Source organism: Panulirus ornatus, chromosome 20, assembly GCF_036320965.1.
Source record: "Panulirus ornatus isolate Po-2019 chromosome 20, ASM3632096v1, whole genome shotgun sequence".
NCBI lineage: Eukaryota > Metazoa > Arthropoda > Malacostraca > Decapoda > Palinuridae > Panulirus > Panulirus ornatus.
In genome coordinates this window covers 72,839,470-72,846,969 of record NC_092243.1, presented here as the reverse complement: position 1 = coordinate 72,846,969, position 7,500 = coordinate 72,839,470, and positions in this window count along the sequence as shown.

The following is a 7,500-nucleotide window of genomic DNA, read 5'->3' as shown; positions in this document are numbered from 1 at the left end:
GTTCTTCCTAGCTAGTCAAGTTCTTCCTAGCTAGTCAAGTTCTTCCTAGCTAGTCAAGTTAATCCTGGCTAGTCAAGTAAATCCTAGCTAGTCAAGTTATTCCTAGCTAGTCAAGTTCTTCCTAGCTAGTCAAGTTATTCCTAGCTAGTCAAGTTAATCCTAGCTAGTCAAGTTATTCCTAGCTAGTCAAGTTATTCCTAGCTAGTCAAGTTATTCCTAGCTAGTTAAGTTATTCCTAGCTAGTCAAGTAAATCCTAGCTAGTCAAGTTAATCCTGGCTAGTCAAGTTCTTCCTAGCTAGTCAAGTTATTCCTAGCTAGTCAAGTTCTTCCTAGCTAGTCAAGTTATTCCTAGCTAGTCAAGTTAATCCTAGCTAGTCAAGTTATTCCTAGCTAGTCAAGTTGTTCTTAGCTAGTCAAGTTATTCGTAGCTAGTCAAGTTATTCCTAGCTAGTCAAGTTATTCCTAGCTGGTCAAATTATTCCTAGCTAGTCAAGTTAATCCTAGCTAGTCAAGTTAATCCTAGCTAGTCAAGTTCTTCCTAGCTAGTCAAGTTAATCCTAGCTAGTCAAGTTATTCCTAGCTAGTCAAGTTCTTCCTAGCTAGTCAAGTTAATCCTAGCTAGTCAAATTCTTCCTAGCTAGTCAAGTTCTTCCTAGCTAGTCAAGTTATTCCTAGCTAGTCAAGTTCTTCCTAGCTAGTCAAGTTGTTCTTAGCTAGTCAAGTTATTCCTAGCTAGTCAAATTCTTCCTAGCTAGTCAAGTTGTTCTTAGCTAGTCAAGTTATTCCTAGCTAGTCAAGTTATTCCTACCTAGTCAAGTTGTTCTTAGCTAGTCAAGTTGTTCTTAGCTAGTCAAGTTATTCCTAGCTAGTCAAGTTATTCCTAGCTAGTCAAGTTCTTCCTGGCTAATCAAGTTCTTCCTAGCTAGTCAAGTTATTCCTAGCTAGTCAAGTTATTCCTAGCTAGTCAAGTTGTTCTTAGCTAGTCAAGTTATTCGTAGCTAGTCAAGTTCTTCCTAGCTAGTCAAGTTCTTCCTAGCTAGTCAAGTTATTCCTAGCTAGTCAAGTTGTTCTTAGCTAGTCAAGTTATTCCTAGCTAGTCAAGTTATTCCTAGCTAGTCAAGTTGTTCTTAGCTAGTCAAGTTAATCCTTGCTAGTCAAGTTATTCCTAGCTAGTCAAGTTGTTCTTAGCTAGTCAAGTTATTCCTAGCTAGTCAAGTTATTCCTAGCTAGTCAAGTTATTCCTAGCTAGTCAAGTTGTTCTTAGCTAGTCAAGTTATTCCTAGCTAGTCAAGTTATTCCTAGCTAGTCAAGTTGTTCTTAGCTAGTCAAGTTAATCCTAGCTAGTCAAGTTATTCCTAGCTAGTCAAGTTGTTCTTAGCTAGTCAAGTTATTCCTAGCTAGTCAAGTTATTCCTAGCTAGTCAAGTTGTTCTTAGCTAGTCAAGTTAATCCTAGCTAGTCAAGTTATTCCTAGCTAGTCAAGTTGTTCTTAGCTAGTCAAGTTATTCCTAGCTAGTCAAGTTATTCCTAGCTAGTCAAGTTGTTCTTAGCTAGTCAAGTTAATCCTAGCTAGTCAAGTTATTCCTAGCTAGTCAAGTTGTTCTTAGCTAGTCAAGTTATTCCTAGCTAGTCAAGTTATTCCTAGCTAGTCAAGTTGTTCTTAGCTAGTCAAGTTAATCCTAGCTAGTCAAGTTATTCCTAGCTAGTCAAGTTGTTCTTAGCTAGTCAAGTTGTTCTTAGCTAGTCAAGTTGTTCTTAGCTAGTCAAGTTATTCCTAGCTAGTCAAGTTATTCCTAGCTAGTCAAGTTGTTCTTAGCTAGTCAAGTTATTCCTAGCTAGTCAAGTTATTCCTAGCTAGTCAAGTTAATCCTAGCTAGTCAAGTTATTCCTAGCTAGTTAAATTATTTCTAGCCAGTCAAGCTTTAGTTACCCAATCAATACCGTTTTTCAGTCTCAAGAAACACCTGCCGTTTTCTATTGCACCACTACGTTTTCATGACAATAAAGTTGTGTAAGCTTAACCTTGATGTAATCAACTGTAATCATAAATTTCTTTTTTTCTTGTAATCTTTCCTGGATTTCGTCACAGCTGACGAGGGAAATGACAAGACTGATCGAACCAGCAATCGTGGAGGCAGGTATAGAAAACGGGGTGTGACAGCCGTCTATCCCCCCCCCCCCCCGCCCCCAGCTCCTCTGGGTCCGGTGGCTAACCTGACTTATTTTAATATCTCGAATATATTATCCTGGGTTCGACGTTTACGAGGATGGGAGAGAGAGAGAGAGAGAGAGAGAGAGAGAGAGAGAGACCAGGCTATGGGAGTCCAGGATATGTAAGGCGGACTGACACCACCGTGGGAGAGGGCAGAGGACCCTAAAGGACCCCCCACCCCACCATGGGAGGACCCTTAAGGACCCCATCCCACCATGGGAGGACCCTTAAGGACCCCATCCCACCATGGGAGGACCCTTAAGGACCCCATCCCACCATGGGAGGACCCTTAAGGACCCCATCCCACCATGGGAGGACCCTTAAGGACCCCATCCCACCATGGGAGGACCCTTAAGGACCCCCACCTCACCATGGGAGGACCCTTAAGGACCCCATCCCACCATGGGAGGACCCTTAAGGACCCCATCCCACCATGGGAGGACCCTTAAGGACCCCATCCCACCATGGGAGGCCACTGGACTGCCTCTCCCACAGTCTACAACCTGTGAATGAGCAACGTACACACACACAAACACGAGCTTCTAATATCTGGATCAGGAGAAATTATGACTGAATATCCTCTAACTAAATACACAACGAATTGTAACATGAATATTGATGAAGATCTAAATACACAGAGAAATAGGAATGAGAATATTAATGCGAGTCTAGATACACAAGGTCTGTACACACGGGACACAGCATTGTGTCGTAGGCAAAATGGGGTAAAAAAATTAATTTCCCTTTCTTTGTCCACAAATTTAAAATCTTATTGTGATGCCAGACCCGAAGACTTGTTTACCAATGGCGTCTTAGCTACGTCTCTTCCTTGTATATCAACTGAGTGTTCTACTACGTCTTCCATCTCATTCTTGTGTCTCCCCTGATGATGTGATTATTATATGAAACTGCACTTGGGAATTTAGCGTGTTTCATTTTCCCTGTGGTTTTATGTATATACCAGATCATGTGTGTGTGTGTGTGTGTGTGTGTGTGTGTGTGTGTGTGTGTGTGTGTGTGTGTGAGGTGGGAAGATAAGAAAGCTATACCTGGGGCAAAGGAGTGACACGTGATAGGGACAGTACAGGGCAAATGGACAAGAATGTTCTTGTGATATGTTGAGATTTTATGTAACGTTGGACTGGCGATCAGAACGCAGATGGGAAAGTGTATCTCATACATGTCTGGGGAATGTTAGTTTCTGGTGAGTGTATCCCTAGCTAAGGTTTAAGACTGTCCTTCTCTCATACTTGTTTCATCGTTTCCTGCGCGGCGAGGTAGCGCCAGGAAGAGACGAAGGAATGGCCTCATTCGCTCACATCCACTTTCAAGATGGCATGTCTAATGTCACCGTAACCAGAGCCCTCTATGTACAAGTTACATGTTCATGTTATGAACGGGTTGATTTTAGTGTTTCCAAATTGAACAGCGAGAAACAAGGACATTTGGAAAGAGATATTGGGTCGCAACTGCGTTTTCTGTACTGTTGAGTTTGGCTGGGTTACAACTTTCCCATCCTAGGACAATGGACGGGTCCGATCTACGAGTGGAAATTAAGTTCAGTGCGAGAAAAAGAACAATTGGAATCAGAAGATGTTCGGAAAGTGAGGTGCAGATCATCCGTGGAGAGAAGAAAATAGAAGAGAGGAGGAGAAAGGACAGGTGCCTGGGGAACACCAGTGGTGACTGGGAATGAGGAAGACGTCCCTCCATCAACAACTGCAGCAATGGACCAGCCAGAGGAGAGGAAGGAGGAAAAGTCGACTGTAGAACAAAGAAATGTAGAAAAGCCAAAGGAAAATAAACAAGTTTGGAAAAGAAAAGAAAGAAATAAAAAAAAATCCCGACTCACATAAATTCCTGTCAAGTGATTGAGAGATGTGGAGAGAGAGAGAGAGAGAGAGAGAGAGAGAGAGAGAGAGAGAGAGAGAGAGAGAGAGAGAGAGAGAGAGAGAGAGAGAGAGAATTTACCACAATATCTGTAGGCAAACATGTGTCCCGTTTTCTACAGTTTTTTTTTTGCAAGGAACTACTCTCTCTCTCTGTCTCTCTCTCTCTCTCTCTCTCTCTCTCTCTCTCTCTCTCTCTCTCTCTCTCTCTCTCTCTCTCCCTGCTCTCACCACCACTCTCCCTCACCTCTCACAGGAAGTGGCCCCCCAAATATTTGAGATTCAGGAGCGTCTGGCCTCTCACCCTCCCGCCATGTTTCACATTCTGGACAACCCCCCCCCCCCGTACCTCAGGCTGCCGCTACCACCATCACCACAACTACAACCACCACCACCACTACCACTACTACAACTACCACCATCACCACCACTACCACCACCATCACCACCACCACCACTACAACTACCACCATCACTACACCACCACCACCACTACTACTACAACTACCACCATCACCACCACTACCACCACCATCACCACCACCACCACTACAACTACCACCATCACTACACCACCACCACCACTACTACTACAACTACCACCATCACCACCACTACCACAACTACCACCATCACCACCACTACTACTACAACCACCACCGCCACTGCCACCACAATCACCACCACCACCACAACTACTATCACCACCACCACACCTATTACCACCACTACAACTACTACCACCCGCATAACCACAATTACTACCACCATCTTGCCATCGTCAACATCGACTCCCACACCATATACACCAACAACAACAACTCTCTCTCTCTCTCTCTCTCTCTCTCTCTCTCTCTCTCTCTCTCTCTCTCTATCTATCTATCTATCTATCTATCTATCTATCTATCTATCTATCTATCTCTCTATCTCTCTCTCTATCTCTCTTTCTCTCTCTCTTGCTCTATGTCCATTCCTCTGTCTAACTCAGCTTCGTCTAACCGTCCGTGAGATTCTCTCTCTCTCTCTCTCTCTCTCTCTCTCTCTCTCTCTCTCTCTCTCTCTCTCTCTCTCTCTCTCTCTCTCTCTCTCTCTATCTATCTATCTATCTATCTCTCTATCTCTCTCTCTCTCTCTCTCACTCTCTCTCTCTCTCTCTCTCTATGTCCATTCCTCTGTCTAACTCAGCTTGGTCTGACCGTCCGTGAGATACAAGACGTGGGGTGGAGGGGGGTGTGTGTGTGTGTGTCTATGGCATTCATTATTCCACCACCCTGTACCCCTCTTGTACTGGTAGGGTATGGGTCCTGTACGTCTCTTACTTCCACCCCTGGCAGGATCTCCCCAGCTTCTCCCCAACCTACTCCCCAGCTTCTCCCCAGCTTCTCCCCAACACAGACTATGTACCAGCTCACAGCATTCTTCAACATCTGTAAACCCCAGTGTGACCCTCCCACTCCACTGTGGTAACCACTGGTGGGTCTTGTGACCCTCCCACTCCACTGTGGTAGCCACTGGTGGGTCTTGTGACCCTCCCACTCCACTGTGGTAGCCACTGGTGGGTCTTGTGACCCTCCCACTCCACTGTGGTAGCCACTGGTGGGTCTTGTGACCCTCCCACTCCACTGTGGTAGCCACTGGTGGGTCTTGGGACCTCCCACTCCACTGTGGTAGCCACTGGTGGGTCTTGGGACCTCCCACTCCACTGTGGTAGCCACTGGTGGGTCTTGGGACCTCCCACTCCACTGTGGTAGCCACTGGTGAGTCTTGGGACCTCCCACTCCACTGTGGTAGCCACTGGTGGGTCTTGGAACCTCCCACTCCACTGTGGTAGCCACTGGTGGGTCTTGGGACCTCCCACTCCACTGTGGTAACCACTAGTGGGTCTTGGGACCTTCCACTCCACTGTGGTAGCCACAGGTGGGTCTTGGGACCTTCCACTCCACTGTGGTAACCACTAGTGGGTCTTGGGACCTTCCACTCCACTGTGGTAGCCACAGGTGGGTCTTGGGACCTCCCACTCCACTGTGGTAACCACTAGTGGGTCTTGGGACCTTCCACTCCACTGTGGTAGCCACAGGTGGGTCTTGGGACCTTCCACTCCACTGTGGTAACCACTAGTGGGTCTTGGGACCTCCCACTCCACTGTGGTAGCCACAGGTGGGTCTTGGGACCTCCCACTCCACTGTGGTAACCACTAGTGGGTCTTGGGACCTTCCACTCCACTGTGGTAGCCACAGGTGGGTCTTGGGACCTTCCACTCCACTGTGGTAACCACTAGTGGGTCTTGGGACCTTCCACTCCACTGTGGTAGCCACAGGTGGGTCTTGGGACCTTCCACTCCACTGTGGTAACCACTAGTGGGTCTTGGGACCTCCCACTCCACTGTGGTAGCCACAGGTGGGTCTTGGGACCTTCCACTCCACTGTGGTAACCACTAGTGGGTCTTGGGACCTCCCACTCCACTGTGGTAGCCACAGGTGGGTCTTGGGACCTTCCACTCCACTGTGGTAACCACTAGTGGGTCTTGGGACCTCCCACTCCACTGTGGTAGCCACAGGTGGGTCTTGGGACCTCCCACTCCACTGTGGTAACCACTAGTGGGTCTTGGGACCTCCCACTCCACTGTGGTAGCCACAGGTGGGTCTTGGGACCTCCACTCCACTGTGGTAACCACTAGTGGGTCTTGGGACCTCCCACTCCACTGTGGTAGCCACAGGTGGGTCTTGGACCTTCCACTCCACTGTGGTAACCACTAGTGGGTCTTGGGACCTCCCACTCCACTGTGGTAGCCACAGGTGGGTCTTGGGACCTCCCACTCCACTGTGGTAACCACTAGTGGGTCTTGGGACCTTCCACTCCACTGTGGTAACCACAGGTGGGTCTTGGGACCTTCCACTCCACTGTGGTAACCACTAGTGGGTCTTGGGACCTCCCACTCCACTGTGGTAGCCACAGGTGGGTCTTGGGACCTTCCACTCCACTGTGGTAACCACTAGTGGGTCTTGGGACCTCCCACTCCACTGTGGTAGCCACAGGTGGGTCTTGGGACCTTCCACTCCACTGTGGTAACCACTAGTGGGTCTTGGGACCTTCCACTCCACTGTGGTAACCACAGGTGGGTCTTGGGACCTTCCACTCCACTGTGGTAGCCACTGGTGGGTCTTGGGACATCCCACTCCACTGTGGTAGCCACTGGTGGGTCTTGGGACCTCCCACTCCACCAACCTGATCTATTTCTACAGTTCCCACTTGAACACACATGGTTTCACTTAGTATCACGTTTCACCCCACCTCTCCCTCTGTCTCAACACACCAATACCACCACCACCTCTCCCTCTGTCTCAACTTCACCCTTGCCATATCTTTCCATCTTCCGTTTTCTCTCCCTAACTACAATAC